Source organism: Thunnus maccoyii, chromosome 6 (genome assembly GCF_910596095.1).
Source record: "Thunnus maccoyii chromosome 6, fThuMac1.1, whole genome shotgun sequence".
In the NCBI taxonomy this organism is placed as follows: Eukaryota; Metazoa; Chordata; class Actinopteri; order Scombriformes; family Scombridae; genus Thunnus; species Thunnus maccoyii.
Window position 1 is genome coordinate 8,744,798 of NC_056538.1, and position 16,717 is coordinate 8,761,514.

A 16,717-nucleotide genomic window follows, 5' to 3' on the forward strand; every position below is an offset into this window, starting at 1 on the left:
TTTCTCTTCTTGTGACCCTGATGTTTCCATAATTCATTTTCATTCATATATATCCTCCTTTAATTACTCATCAAAATAATGTTGGAAAATGAAGCATTTGACTTCATACTGCTGGCACACAGGCAGCTGATGTCAACTTAGTCAATGGATTCCAAAGGTGCCACAGTTTCATGGAGGAAAAGTAGCAGTTAGCTGTGGAATTCTCTTGCCTTGGCTGGCCGAACACAATTTACTATAATCAAATGATGCAAGGATAATAAATTAATGAAACATTGGCTATATATGTTCAAAAACATGGTCTCTATGAGGAATCCCGGTTTTCCAGAAATCATCCAATATCAACATTCTGTTTGACAAGTAGTCTGGATAAAATACAGCTTATATGGACTGTGAGTGAGGCTTTTCCAACACTGGGCACACTGCTGTAAATGCAGAGTTGCAGCACCAGATGTGTACAAATTTGTTGCTGAGGAGTGTTTCTTTTACACAGCAAAAATAGGATAATGTTTTAGTGTTATTGCTTAACATTATTACATAACTTATCATCCCTAAAAATCTTTGCTGACCTCAAGTAGTGTGACTTATCACCTTGCTTACAGTATGCACAAGTGTACTACAGGACCCCATGACATCACTGTTTGGTGTGCTTACAAGTGCAGAGCAACCGAGGTGAAACAGGCTTGTTGTTACTCTTTAACTCGATTATTTGGTAGTTGAGGACTGTAGGGATGGAAATGCTTTAAGTTGTGTAAATGGACATATGTCACAAAGACAAAACTTGTATGAACAAGTGAATTAGAAAAAGGATTTCACAGTCTTCTTCATGGAGGTATCTGCTAAGATCATCCCTGGTATCATGTACTTTGCTTTATATATTTATGGCATTATATTGCTCCAAAGAAGCTATTCATTGGTTTCTATTTGAACAAATCAGTCTTACTTTAAATATCCAATATGGAGAATGACACCAGTAAACATGCAGTTTATAGGTATAAAAATGTTTCACCCAAACTTTTTACAACTATTTTTTTATTAGATGTGATAGTAAGACTTAGTTTAAATGGTTACTTGGGCTAAATATGTGCTTAATCAGAGTAATGTAAGAAAAAAAGAAAAAAAAAACACAGTAGCTACTAGTCAAAAGTGGACATACCTTCCCATTCACTTTAATGAGAAAGTGTGTCCAAACTTTTGACTGGTACTGTAGATTTGTCTGTTATTTACAGTACATACATTATTGAAATGAATAATCATCAACAGTCTTCTCCATTTGGTGAGATTATTGCATGTGTGGAATTGAGTGGTGATACCTGGAGGAGGTCATTCTTCTAATCTCTCTGCCACACTTCATTTATCCTCTCATTAACATTTAATCCGAAGGCTAAAAGGACTTCAGAGCCAAATGAAGCATTTACTGTGGCTCATTTAAAGTTCTCTCTAAAGTGTGTGACATTAAAGCCTTTACATTTGAATTAGTAACCTCAACTCATCATTATCAAATACACTCTGATTGCATAAATTAATGACATTAGAAAATGAGGTGCCTGCAGTGACATTATGCATTACTAAAGTATTGCATTTTATGTGTTTAGTTTGTCCACATGAGTATGATTTAGTGTGAAATGTGCAATGCACTTACTATAGGTAAGACTATATATATATATATATATATATATATATATATATACATATATACATATGTTACATTTTATGGTCAACCAATGAATATTTCTTAAAACAAACAAACAAACAAACAAAACTAGCATAGCCTTTATATGCATAAGGTCAGGTTTACCTGTTGTGTGGCTATGTTGGATTGTGTGTTAGATGATTCAAACAGTTTAGGGGTGCAGAACAATGATCATTAAGGTCTGTGTCACTGAAGAGCCCAACATAAAGACCAGGAGGGGTATGTAATGTACCATTTCATGAAGTAATTGCTCCATCAATCACACAGCACCGAGCAGCAGAGAGCAACTGCAAAGCACGAACAAGATTTTATTTCAACCAGACAGAAAACCAGACAAAAGAACTTTGCCTGAAACACCATACGAGTTTCAGCATCTAGACGAGTACCTGTGTGTGCGTGTGTGTGTGTGTGTGTGTGTGTGTGTGTTTGCTGTAGATGCATTACTAGATACTCTACCACCAAAAGGCTTCTCCACGATGTTTTGACACAATCTGTCATCAGGCTAATTAAGAGCTAATTAATGTGAGATTAAAGTCTGGCTGTCCAGTGATCTTATTAAAAATGTTGTATGCATACAATAAATCTGTTTCATGGATGGGATTAGGGAACACATCACAGATTGTGGGTTAAGAGAAAGCTGAAGAAGCTAAAACAGTAAGGAAAACCTCTCTGATTTATAGCAGTGACAGTATAGCCAACATATAAATGTTTGTACTGTACAGCGAGGTGAGGGAGCTCACTATCTCACTGATTGTCTTCTTGAACACTGTCTTTTTCTTATGAATAAGAAAGTGGATTATACATGAAGTGAAACAAGCAGATTCAAATTGTGGAATAAGTTAGACATAAATATGTTTATTTGTGCAGGAAGAGTTTGGGATTTCTGTTTTTTCAGGAATTAGATTGTGTAAAAGCAATTTCTTCGCTCTCCACAAGTCCAGTGCTCTGTAGGAGAGAGTGAGAGAACAAAAGAGGTAAAAATAAAATAAAAAAGAGGCAGATACTCAGTATTCCAGTGCTTGACTATGTGTAAAGTACAGAAAACGGTGCTTAGTGCTACTTTGTCTCGCTTTTTGTCTCTTCTTCTGTTTTACCTCTCATATGACTCTCATGTTCTACCTTCCCTCTCTGTATGTCGTCCCCCTTTCTCTCAGCAGTGATAGATGTTTCAAGCCTTCATTACATTTAGTCTTGCTGCAGTTCCATCTCATTTGTCACATCCATTATGCCACATCCTGATTGTCTTTTAGAAATAAACCTTAGTTAAAGGCAAAAGAAAAATAAGGAGGAGTGAGAGAGATAAATTGCTCGAGGCAAGGAGGAGAGAAAATTAAGAAAACTAAAGTCTTAACAGTGTTTTCTGAGATAAAATGGAATGGAATATGTTGAATGTGGGGCTGAAATGATTATTCAGGGATTCCCAAGTGAACAGATAATAATCATCTCTGCATCAAGAGCTGAGTGTGAGTATTGACTGTACTAGTAAACAGTGGAGGGGAGAGAAAGAAGGAGGAGTAAAAATATGCAACAGGCACTAAAATAAACAAACTAATATTATCAAAGTTTGGGGACATTTCAGTTGAAAAGTGAACATGCTTCTAGGCCACATTTAAAGGCAAATATTTAATATGGCTAGCGAAACTAGCTTAATCCATGCATGGCAGAGCACAAAGAAGTTTTTGTCTGAGATGACTCAATAGTTGACACAATATGTGTTGTTGTTAATTTACATCTGCATAAATTACAGGTATGTGTGTGTCCTAGACATTTCTCAGGTGAACCCTCCTTGACTTAATGTTTAACTTTCAAAACACATCTTGCTTGAGTTAAAGGATTCAGCCATTCTCTCAGAGTGATAGATGTGTCCTAATCAACATGTGATGAACACACCTTTAAGCAGCAAGGAGGAAGAACCAATGAGAATAATAAGGGGAAACTAATTTGTAAAATCACCTGCTGTGGTCTGTATCTGGAACAAAAACTTGTTCTATTATACTCTCTCTAGCTCTCTAATCACACAGATAATGTTTATAAAGACAATTAGTGCATCGATTAATAATTGAATGAGCTGTCCTGGTAGCAATTCTTAATGATGGCTAATGATTGGTGCCTGGCTCTTGAACATCAGTCAGAATTTCACAGATTCAAAGAGGAACAGAGACCAGCTGTGATAACAGTTTTTATCAGTTACAAGCAGCTCTAACATCTCAGCAAAGCAAAATGCCCTCATTCAGCTCGTCCCAAGACTGACAAATGCCACCATTTGGCTTCAAGACCAGTCTGCAAAAAAGACACATTATCACAGACCAAAAAGAAAAGAAAAAAAAAGGGCACTTTTTAAACCACTTAAGACATACTAAAAGGCACAAGGTAACGCAGGTTAAGAAATCAAACATTAAAAGCAGTTCTAAAAAGGTGAGTGCTAGCTGGCACTAAAAGCAGAGATTTATCAGTACAGCATGTCTCTGCATGACACAATATGGCGACAAACACACAAAATCATACAAAAACAACATGTGCACTATACACACAAACAGGTAAACACATCTGTAATGTCTCTCATCTCAGTCTTTAACCTTTTTTTTTGTACTTCCCATCTCCTCTGTGCCTGAATGAATCTTGAATGGAATCGACAGATTGACAGTTTTTCTCTCTCCTCTAACCCACTGCAGATGCTCCTAGCAGTCGTGCCCTTTATATTGGGGTAAAAACTGTCATTTTTTTTAACCACAAAAGCCTCTATCAATGCAACACTGCTGGAGCAAAGTGTGGCTGTGGACTGAATAATAAACCTTTCATCTTTCCATTCACTGGTTGAATAATAGTTAGAAAGAACGATGACTACCGTCTGCCAAAAGTACAGAGCTACAGTATTACTGTTTGACGTTATGATTACTGAGTGCAGTCTAATTACACAAATGAGACAAGACAATCAACACATTTGGTTTTAACAGATTACATACTGCATTGTAGAGAATATAGTGCACTCCACCAGTCTAATGTCTAAATGCATTAGCAGCCGCTCAGCACCACAGTACATTAGGAACAGACTGTTGCCTCACAACCACTAACACTCCCAACACGCATGTCCATATGGACATCCATCTCTACAGCTGAACCTAACAGCCAGAGACTATACAGGGTTCAGTGCTGTGAAGCAACAACAGGCAGGGATGTGGACCAGAAACTGCAGACATAAACACAACACAACACAGCAGGACACCAACACAGATGAAAGACAGAGTGGTTCTGCTCCAACCAGGTTTATTCTGTCAAACACAGAGCCACAGCAAGAGGAGAGGGACTCATCGACTTCTTATCACTGTCTAATTAGAGAGCAGTCAGTGGACCCCAAATTCTAAAGCTTCTTTCTCATTGGACCAAGAGGTAATTGTGATGACGGTGGAAAACTGTGGCCAAAGTGGAGAGAGGCGACTAGAGATGAGGGAATTTCAGTGAAGAGATACAAATGAGGGAAGAGAGACAACAAAACAGAGACTGATGGTGATGAAAAAATAAATTCATAGCATTCATTATGCACACCATCATCAGCTGAGCCAAACAATCATGCATGACACTTAACCTGGACTGCAGACTGTTAATCAGTGTTCAACAAAAAGCCTTTTTATAACATTGTGATGCGGTCTATCAGAGCTGTTCTTACTGTCTCTTCTGAAGACCATTACTGTAGATATCGAGCTTCTGTTGTCCAGCTCACATAACTTTGTCACACACATAAACACACACAATTGGTCATCTTACCAAGGAGAGAGAAAAGAGAGAAGACAGGCTGTAAAATGTTTAATCTTTTAGATCAACAGTGTCACTTTGTCTTTAGCTGCAACCAGGAGTTGCTCTGTATGGCACAAATTAGCAATCACACATGTACAAACAGATTTGTCACAATATTTTCAGTTTAGGGCTGTCACAATATCAGATTATCAAAACATGATTATTGTGACTAAAATAATTCATAACGATATTACTCCTGATAGATAGAAAATTTGAAAAAATATTAATGCAATCAATCGAATCATCTTTAACTTTGTTTAATATGTGATTTACCTCTTTTCTGGCAAATGAATTACATTCAAAATATGAGTGTAGGGAGGTGGAGAGAGAGTTGGTAACCATAACTGTACAAGGTTTGAGAGGAATTTGAACATACTTGAGTATAAGGTTTTTGTTTCTACCTGAATATTTTTTTGCAGCCGCCTGCAGATGACCAATAGCTGTGACTTATTAGCTTGAAAACACAATGGGACCACAGCATGGAGCCTTACCTCGTCCAAGTTCAAATTTAAAAACAATACCACAGAAAATGAATATTTTACACGTTTTTCTATGGGCATGTCTAGGTGTCTTACAAAAAAAGGCCTTTAGAGACAACAAATAACCCCTGTTTCAGAGTAACTGAAACATAAACACATTACAGTGCTTTGTTCCCCTGTTGACACTAAACTTTGTGCATATAAAAGAGTCATAACAAGTGCTATGGTGGAAAAGTAGTTCATATAAAAAGTAAATCACAGCAAATTATTTATATTTACATAATTTCCATGTTGTGGCTTTATAAAAAGCAATAAAGCAGCAAATGGTCATTTTTGGAATTTCACTGGCTATTTGAAATGCCAGTCATCAGCAGAATCTGTTCCTATTGGCTCAGTCTTTACATGAAGGAAGACGGGCAGGCACCTCTTTTCAACGCAAACTCTCGTTGGCTATTATAGTGGACAGGACATGGAAGCTCCTATTGGGTCAAGTTAGGTGTCAATCAAAAGCCACCATTTTGATACCAAGATGTGGCTAATGTTTACACGCTAATGGAAGTTATGACGGATAATACGTTGGAGGATTAAGACAAATGCTGGCTAATTTGAAATTATGCAACAGCCATTCATGGATATTTATTGATGTAATAATATGTTTTAGAATAAATATTTTACTGGATTGGATTGACTGGACCTTTGCCAATCTAACAAGACCATTTTTGTTGGAGTTGTATCAGCACATCCTCTATTTCAATTAATGCGAAATTTATTTACCTTCAAGCTCAACTGATTTGCCAGCATGCAAGAGAGCTGATTCATTCTGTCACTTCAGAAACTTTTATATCTATATGAATGTGTGATATACAGACATGGCTAAAAATATTGGTACCCCTCCAACTTTAAAAAAACAAAAAAACAAAAAACTAGATTCTCTCTGTATTAGGTTGAAACTAACAGAAGTATATGGTATCTGTCTTTATTTATTTCACATTGAATATTACTGGAATTTTGCTTTTATTGATTTATATTGGTACCCTTAACATTTTGTAGCACAGCCTTTCGAGGCATTAACTGCAGTCAATCACTTTCTGTCATTCTGAATAAGGTTTCTTCACTTCTCCACTAGTAGTTTGGCCCACTCTTCTTGAGCAAACTGCTCCAGTTCACTCAGGTTTGATGGGTGCCGTTTCCCAACTGCAAGTTTCATCTCTTTCCACAGATGTTCACAGATGAGATTCAGATCAGGACTCCTCAGGCCACTTCAGAACGGTCCAATGTTTTCTTCTCATCCACCCTTGGATGCTTTTTGATGCATGTTTGGGGTCATTATTCTGCTGGAAGACCCATGACCTGTGACTACGACACAGCTTTCTGACACTGGGCTGTATGTTTCGCTCCAAAATGCCTTAATAGTCTTCTGATTTCTCTGTGCCCTGCACAGATTCAAGGCACTCAGTGCCTGAGGCAGCAAAGCAACCCCAAAACATCACTGAGCCTCCTCTGTGTTTCATGATAGGCATGGTGTTTTTTTCTTTGAAGACTTCATTTTTTCTTCTGTAAATACAGGGTTGGTGTGATTTACCAAAATGCTCTAATTTTGTTTCATCTGCCCAAAGCACATTCTCCCAGAAGGACTGTGGCTTGTCAACATGCATTTTGGCAAAGTCCAGTCTGGCTGTTTTGTGTCTCCCTCTTAGAAGTGGGGTCTTCCTGGGTCTTCTACCATGGAGCCCATTTTCATTCAGACAGCAACGGATAGTGCGACTTGAAACTATTGTACCTTGAGCTTGAAGATTAGCTTGGATCTGTATTGAATTTTTCCTTGGTTCTTCCTTGATCATTCCAGCAAGCCCTCTGTTCAATCTTGGGCCAATTTTCCTTTTGCGACCACATCCAGAGATGTTGGCTACAGTTCCATGGACCTTAAACATCTTAGTAATATTGGCAACAGTAGTCACAGGAACATCAAGCTCTTTGGAGAAGGTCTTGTAACCTTTACATTGACAATACTTGGCTATTACTTTTTTCTAATGTCTTCAGACCACTCTCTGGTTTTCCATGTTCAGTGTGATGCACACATTTGCACAAAACAGCAGAGTGAGTATTTTTCTCCTTTTAAACTGGCTGCACGAGTGATTATAAGATTGAAAACACCTGTGATACTAATTAAAACACAATAGTCTGCTTAAAGTATCACTACAAATCAATTATTTCTTACAACCTCTAAAGGGTGCCAATATTTTTGTCCAGGCTATTTTAGAATGTCTTTGTAGAATAAACATGAGTTCAGTTATTTTCACAACTTCTTTCTTTTGTTCCACTGCAAACCAAACATAGACCTGCACTGATAATAAAATATCTTTTAATTTCAACACTGTTCAGGGTGAATGGTGCATTATTTTAATAAAATGCAAGGGTGCAAATAATTTCATGTCATGTCTGTATGGAAAACAACAACAACAAAAACAGCTACTCGTTGTAGGGTATAATTTTCAATTAGTTTCATAACATGTAATTTCCTCCAATACAAATACACACACACACACACACACACACACACACACACACACACACACACACACAAATGCACACATCATGCACCAAAAGAGGCACTCCATCATTCTGAACAACACACTTTTTACCATTCAGCTGAGGACAAGTTAATACTAAAACATTTTTTTTCCTCCACAAACATAAGCAGCCATAAACACTGCTTTGTATGAAACCAACATATAAGTGATACAGCCCCTTGATATTGGCCTTTTGACTGTTATACACCACAACACCAAGGCAAATCCTTGTATATACAAACTACTTGGCAATAAACCTGGTTCTGATTCTGATTTTTACTCACAATGCAAAGGAGCCTATTGCACATATTACTAATGTCGTCACAGACAGCTGCCATGTTGAGGCCTGTACCTACTGTATATAAAAAGCCCCACTTTCCAAAATGTAGTAAGGGAATGAGATGAAGGTGGTTAATTTGCAAAAGTCAGATTATTGAGGTTTAAAACAAAATACTACTAAATTTCCTAATACATATTCAAAATGTTGTATGTTCCCAGCTAAGGTAGTTGTAGGTGATATAAATAAGTGCTAACAGAGCAAAAAGCATCAACTGACAACATGAAGTCAACCAGTTCAGTCTGTCTGATCCTCCTCCCGGAAAAGCTGACTCACTGACAATCAGCCTCAGTGAAGGCATGTCAGGAAGCCATCCAAAGCTATGATCATTTCTTGGCAAAGTCATCATGAAGACACTAAGAGCATCAGTGTCAGGTGAATGGTACATTGTAGGGATTAGCACAGTAAATGATGCAGCCAATCTAGGAATGATGGTGTAACTGCTAATAAAAATACAACATCCCACAGCTGCTGATGTGAGAAGTCTCCCTGCATCCTCCTACAGCCAAACAGCCTTGTCAGCTCGATCTAATTCTCTTTATTCTAAAACAGCTCTAATACACACCAGCCTTGACCAGATATGATTTACAGCATAGGATATTCAAATAAATAACCTAAACCAATCATATACATTATGTGTGTAGCATATACAGTACCAGTCAAAAGTCTGGACACACTTTCTTATTCAAGTGAATGGGAAGGTGTGTCTGTATCTGTATCTAAGTGCATTATCTGTCTGCACGAACAACAACAAAAAAGGTCTGTATTGCTTATCCCTTTTATCCAATGATCATAAAACATCCATTTCACAGTAAACAGTGTGAAAATGTTTTACACTGCAACTGTGCCATATCTTTCAAATTCCTGCAGGCACCATCAAATTTAAACAAGAAGTACTTTATGTGTCGTGTTGGCTAAGACACAACAGTCATTTTGCCATTTTACAAAGTCAAAATGGAATGAAGTAACTACTGCAGAGAGCTTGATGATAAATATATTTTCTATATATAAAATGAGATTTGTATGAATGAATTGCATGATTTTGGAAATACCAGACCTGAAACTTTAAACAGCCTTTTAGAAAGTAAAGGCCAACAAAATCTGAGCCTACAGATGAAATTGGGCTATCTGCTCCCTTACAGACCGGCACTTGCAGCCAATCCATTCCCAGAAGAACCAAACACCTTTTAATTCTGCTGCCTCAGTGGGGAAATCCAGTCATAGGAGAGATGGCAGAGGATATTAAAGAAAACACCAGACTAATAGCTTCACCAGCCCTCAGGGCACCCAGAGATATTTCTTACCCTGAGTAATTACCACATTTTCACAATAATTCTGGCTCTAGACACATTAAATGTGATCTGCTCACCACTGCCAAGACCAACAGATGTTTGAGAAAATAAATCAGGAAAGAAAAAGACACAAATCATTTTGTTTTCTCCACAAATGATGGTGATACAAGTCTGCCAGTAAGAAATTATACATTGACCATGTGTTATGTGGTTTTCTTTGCTTGTAGTCATTCAGCCTTACTGCAACTTAAAATATTTTAGGAGCATAAATCATAAATCACTTCAATATCACCTTTCTGTAATAAAGCTGGAAAATTGATATGCTTTTCAAGTTTTCTTGTAAACAAACAAATTATGTTTATGTTACACATACAGTTTTTTGTTTTATTTTTTACATTTTGAAACCTGCTCTGTGGACATCCATGTTAACCCTTTGAATGCTGGTGCATTGCTGCATTCTTCCACTATTTCTTCAACACTATTCTATTGTTGATCAGTGGTGAAACCTTTGGCAGGACTGTATATTGCATCACCCGTATGTGTTTATACGTGTATCTTTATGTGCATACATTAGACAAACAAAATGGGGAATAACTAATTAAAAAAAACAAAACAAAAAGTGCTACTTGAGGTCAAAAACTCCACCGTTTAGTGTTGGAACTGAGTGTGATAGGTTTGAACTGTGACTTGAACTGTGAATGAAATTGTCTGCTCTCTGGCCAACAAAATGGACAAGCTGTCTGTGCTGCCCATGAAAAACATCAGGTTTCTGAGATCTACAATCTCCCAGTGGAAGTCCAACATTGACACAAAATTCCCAGAAAAGGATGCACTTCCTGCACCAGCTCAGGACGTTCAACTCCCCTCAGGAGCTGCTGATCTAGTTTTATAAAGCAACCATCAAATCTGTTGTCTGCACATCTATTACTTTCTGTTCTGGATCGGCCACCAAACTGGACAGGAACAGACTACAACAGACAGTTACTGCTGCATTGGTGCTGACCTGCCCACCATTTAGGACTTTTATCAACTGATGATGTGTCAACTCTACAATTCCTCTTTTCTTATTCTCGTCTCTTCTCTATTAAGTCATATGTTAAGCCATTTGATTAACTTAGTCTTCAAGTAAAACAAAATGTTCCAGGAAAAAACAGCTTATTTGTATTGCTATGGTAACTCCAGTATAAACATTTTTTTGTGGTAGCTGTTGTTTATGGTGACAAATTGATTTATGCTTCATGAGTTTTTTCTAATTTATTTCCTCCACTTAGTTCGCTCTCATAAAGCTTCTCTGCCAAACACAGCAGTGATGATGAATTAGCAGCCAGCCTTGTTAGAGGAAGACAGAGTAGGTGGCACAGCTACCTGTGATTGCAATGATAGTAAGCAGATGAAGAACACTTATAGACTGAAAAAAGGAATCACAGAAGATTATCTACTTAAATGAGATGGCAGAAAAGAAAATCAAAAGACTGAAGCAGATGCTGGTTCTCACACACAGGGATTGATTTACAGAGATGTTTACTACAAGGTACAAATGATGCTTTCAAATGTAGAAAAAGCCTATGTTACAGTTTGATAGCATTATATGAATCATGCTCCCTTTTGCTGATGCAGTTTAGGGGCCCAAAAATTTCACAATCCTTTACTGAATTCTTGTTTGTTGCAACAAACTGCATTAATATTCAGAGCTTTCAGGGAATTGTTTTCAGTGAATGGTTGTTGGTGGCAGATAAAAGCTTTTATATTTTGGTGGAATCAAATGACTCATTATCAAGTGTGGGAATAATTTTTTACAAAACATGGAGGTTGCCAAAATCAAAAGTAAGACATGTGGGAAATGTACAAGTCCAACTGAGTCTATAATTACAGACAATTCCTCTTTTTACTACGACATGGGACACATTGCCTGATTCACTGCTACAAGCTTTGCCCAGTTTCATTTATGATGCTTTTGGTTCAAACTCAGTAGAATAGCACAGGGATGGATTTTCCCTCAAATTCAATTTCCTAACACATAGCTGTTTTGATTATGAGTAATGTCTGGCACATTAAGTTAACATTACATGAAGCTTATGATGAAGTTTTGAGCCATCCACCCGTAGATGATATTAATCACAGTTTTTTATACTACTACTACTACTCTGCTCCAGGACTCTAATATACCTCCCACCCATTAAAGCTGCTATTACTATGTGATGTGGTACCAATGATTTTTTTGGAGCTGCTCCTCTCAGTCTTTTGAACAGGCAGTGTTTGCAGCACTGGCAGGGGTCCTAAGTGCTGTGACTGACAGAGGGAGAAAAACTGATTTATTCTGACAGAATAATCAGCATGAATTTGCTAAGGACTCCTTATCCTCACTCATACCTTATTTCTGATGAGTGAGAGCATGGTTGGCTGGTTGAGTATTACCAAAAATAACAGGGAGCTTCACTTGTAAAGGAGTTCAAAGAGTTGACAGTGGTCTACACAGGAGGAAACACACTGTGTGCACTGCTGAATAAAGGTTTGTTGAACTGAAATAAAGCTACTGAACTGAAGTACAGTAACAGATAGATGGTCGATCTGGCCTCCAAGTCAGCACCATGGACAGAGACAGAACACTAACAGCACAGTGTTTCCCTCACTCAAACAAGGAACTTCTTCAAAGAGACAGTTTGAGGATTTAAAAAACTTTTTTTGGCAACAAAAATTTGGGTCCCTCCTAGTTACTAGTTGGGTCCCCCCTGGGTTTCTAGTTTCAGTGTCTCAAAAATGATACATGAACACCCTGCTGATTATCATTGCTTAAAGCACAGGTGAGGTATTTGATATCACAGCATCAACATGATACCACAATATCAACATGTTACAATATAATACAATACAGAATCATCATACATCACACTCTCCCCTCCTGTATTTATACAACTTTAAGGCTTTGAAGCTCTTGTGGGCAAAAAATCTAATCCATATCATTTAGTATAGTTCAATGACAGAGCACCACTATAGATGCACTGGATTCTTAAAATATGCAACATATGTTAAGAGTCCACTGCATTTATAGTTGTGAAGTTTCTGCAGCCTAAAAGAAAACACAGGTGTTTGATGTACTGTATGACCACTGATGTTGTCTCAATAAAGTTGGCTTAAGCTACAATATTTCTCTGTGTCTGGGATTTAAATGAAATGTGGCTTTAAAGGACCAGTGTGTAAAATTTAGTGGCATCTAGCTTAGCAGACTTGGCAGACATGGAATATTGATAAGTATGTTTTAATGAGTGTATAATCCTATGAAAATAAGAATTGTTGTGTTTTTGTTACCTTAGAATAAGCCCTCTATATCTATATAGGGAGCAGGTCCCCTTGCACGGAGACCGCCATGTTGCACTGCCATGTTTCTACAGTAGCCCAGAATGGACAAACCAAACACTGGCTCTAGAAAGGCCCTTTTGCGTTTGTCTTGAGTTTAGCAGCCACCACAGGTTCTCCTACACGCTTGGAAAGGGAGAGTGAGGGGATGTATATTCATTCGGTTGTAATCTGAAACCTCACTGCTAGATGCCACTAAATCTTGCACACTGGTCCTTTAAGGTTTGCTGATGGTTTAGCCCTTCAGTCAATGCTGTGTCTCTAGTATTTCATTTGGACAGAGCATGAATCTAATGATTTATCTTTCATGTTCCTAGCAGGATGTCAGTAAACTGGATAAGTTGAGAATTTGTTTAAAAGCGGAGACATTGGTGATAGCAGAGGAGATTAACTGTTTCTCCTGCTGATGGTGTCTTTCCTGGATAAAGAGTATTTCTAATAATGCCACCCCAGTGGTTCATCACATCAGACCCCCAGCTGATTATCTGTGACTCTACTACGAACATTTGATTTATATATTTATGTTTTGTCTTTTTTTTGCTCTTCCTTTCTCCTGCTGGAACTCGTTACTAGAAAACCCCACTGCTATAATGACATTTACTGGTATGGAGCAAAGCTCAGGTCTGTCAAGAGTGATATCAACCCACTAGTCCTGAGCTGTGGATACCAAATTTGAATTAGGATTTGATTAACAAGAAAAAAAAAGTAAGCACAGGCCAAATGCTGGAGCTCAAGATTGTGTTCAGGATTTTAGAACACAGTGAGTCTGACCACCAGTACAACTGCATTATAAGAGACTTTATGAGATGAGGGCAGGTAGGAATAAAGGAAGGGAAATCTAAGTTAACAGAAAACTGAATAATTATTTTCAACTCACTATCACTATCTCACTATCTTTCTGTTACAGCGTGATGTTTCTTTGCTGTGAGAGAGCTGCAGTAGACAGCATTTGCTGTCTATTTGGAGATCGATAGCCATTAAAAGGAGAATGGCTGGGTTTTGTTCTGACTGTTGGTCTCAGTGTTCAGTCGCCTGGAAAAACATGTTAAGAAAAACAGCTACTGATTGAAGGCTCATTAATTTAAAGCTGCACTTGGGAAATAAATGCTGTTACACTTTCAAAAACAGACTGAAAATGTATTCATACCAAGACGGTGATAGCTTAAAAATAAAGGAACCACATTTCAGCAATTAAAAATACCTCTAATGTCAGAAGAGCTAGAGTTATCTTGTCTCACACTTCCAGTGACATCAAATAAGTAACTTCTCCCAAAATGACCATTAAAATCTGAACAGTTGAATCTCTGGGCTTTTTCCTGTGGTACGACAAGCAGATTTTATCTTGTTGAAGTTTATAATGTAAACTTCACCATGGCAGGCTAGCAAGAAAAGTGAAAAAGAAAGGTCAGTTATCCTCCACTGTAATACACCTGACCACACACAGTCGTGTGACTTCAGATGACATTACATTAACTTGTACTTTAATTTCCTGGAATCTTACCCTAACCTCCAGATGCATGTCCCCACAACATGAGTAATACCTGGTACACACAAACACACACACACACACACACAAAAGACCAACACTGAAATGTAAATTAATGTAGGTAATATGGCAAACAATTATGATACTAGTCCTTTTAATTTCAGTTCACCAGTTCAAGGAGAATCAGCATTTATCTTAAGATTCAGCTGTTTGGTGATTTCCACAGCTTTCACATAAATGACAGCTTTGGCAAAAAATAAGCTAACCTTGTTGGGGTATTATGTGTCAGTCACAGGCGTGACAGACCTTTTTCAAAGCACACATTATGACTTGAAAAGCACAGGTGTAATTAATAACACTAATGCTGTTCCAGTGTTTGTTGTTTCTTGTTAAACACTGCCAGTGAGCTTGAACATATACCAGCAGTTGGAACTGGTGAACCTCAATAGAAGGCAGCCATCGTTAGTGTCATTAATTACACCTGTGCTTTCCCTGCTGTAACATGTCAGCATGTCTGTCATGAAAAAGGCAGCCATACACAATAAACAGGAATTGCTGATAGAAGAATATAAACTTTGTTTGCTCCAGTTTTGCCCGAAATACATTCAACCAAACTCAACCATTAGCCTTATTCCTTAATGCTTTTTCTCTTGTGAAAGTTTCTCATATTGTTAGAGAGTTCTCCCAGTAATGTATACATCTCACCCTTGTGTAGCTTGTCCATGTATGTTTTCCAGTGCAGCTAGTAAAAGGTGTTGCTATATTTAGTCCCTCAGTCACGTCCTCTCACAGCCTCTTGTCAGGCTCTTGGAGGCGGTCGGTTAGCATCAGTCTGGTCCATATCTAATACAGTCGCAGTACAAAGTAGTAACATTGCAACATTATTTTGGATAAGTTGCAAACCTGAAACTGTAATTCAACTTAGTTGGGGCAGTGAATTAATATTTTACTGTTTGCTGTTTTTTTTTCTAAATTTTTTATTACTTTGTTGTTTGTATTGTTAACAATTAGTGAATCATGTTGATAATTATTTTGGTAATATTTCTCATCAAAAAATAAATAGAATAATTGAAGTAAACTAGTATTTATATCCAACTGTGTGAGCTTTGTGAGCTCCTCATAACCATTACAGAAAATGAATAGCTCCAAGTGCAGTTTTATGAGCAGCATGAGGTTCAGCCAACAAATTAAACACTGATTAGTTTGTTATAATTCTGAAACACTTACTCACTGTCTCCTTTGGTCAGAGGCAAGGTACTGAAAAACCCAGCTTCAAACTTTCGGTGTGTTCAGTCTCAATAATAATCGTGCCAAGCCACCCACTGAGCCACTTAGGTGTAGAGTATTCAAATAACTATTATTAGGAGCTCAATAAAAGGGCTTTGACCTTAACTGTTTTTAATCATACTGTCCAAATCATGGAAGGAATCTAAACCATTTAAAATGAGAGTTATTAGATAAAGATATGTTGTATCAGGTAATGTGTGTGGTGTGCAGTTAGTTTCAGAGTAAATGTGAAAAAATCCTGTTCAGTTGTTGTAATGGGAAATTAAGTGCAGTGTCAGAGTGGCGTTCCAGTGTATTTATATCAGTAACAATGGAATGGAATTTGAATAGGACAGGCTCATGAATGTTTTTGGTGATGTATTTTCCAAAATGTGAGGATGGAGATTCATTCATTCATTTATCCTTAAATAAACTATATAGCCCATACTGC